The sequence below is a fragment of the Penaeus monodon genome, chromosome 29, assembly GCF_015228065.2.
Source record: "Penaeus monodon isolate SGIC_2016 chromosome 29, NSTDA_Pmon_1, whole genome shotgun sequence".
Lineage (NCBI taxonomy): Eukaryota > Metazoa > Arthropoda > Malacostraca > Decapoda > Penaeidae > Penaeus > Penaeus monodon.
This window is the reverse complement of record NC_051414.1, coordinates 34,368,682-34,368,970: the sequence shown is the minus strand read 5'-3', so window position 1 is coordinate 34,368,970 and position 289 is coordinate 34,368,682.

The window sequence follows — 289 nt, the reverse complement described above, 5'->3', positions numbered from 1 at the left end:
GCTGTTACGTCCTAGGCTTCTGTTGCTGTAAGTCTGTTAGCATCTGATAAAGAAGACAATTAACGATCGGGTGACATATGACAGCGTTGGCAACAGGGTACACCGAAGTTTGCATTAATCATACTAGAGTGTTATCATTTGTTACATTCTTTCTTTTTTGTGCGTTAGAATAATTTAGTATACTCGCAAGAAAAAAAAAATCGTGTGCAAATTAAAATATATGATGTACTGATATTAATGTTGTTAATTACTGTATCACGAAATAACAAAAGTGTTTTTACACGTGCAC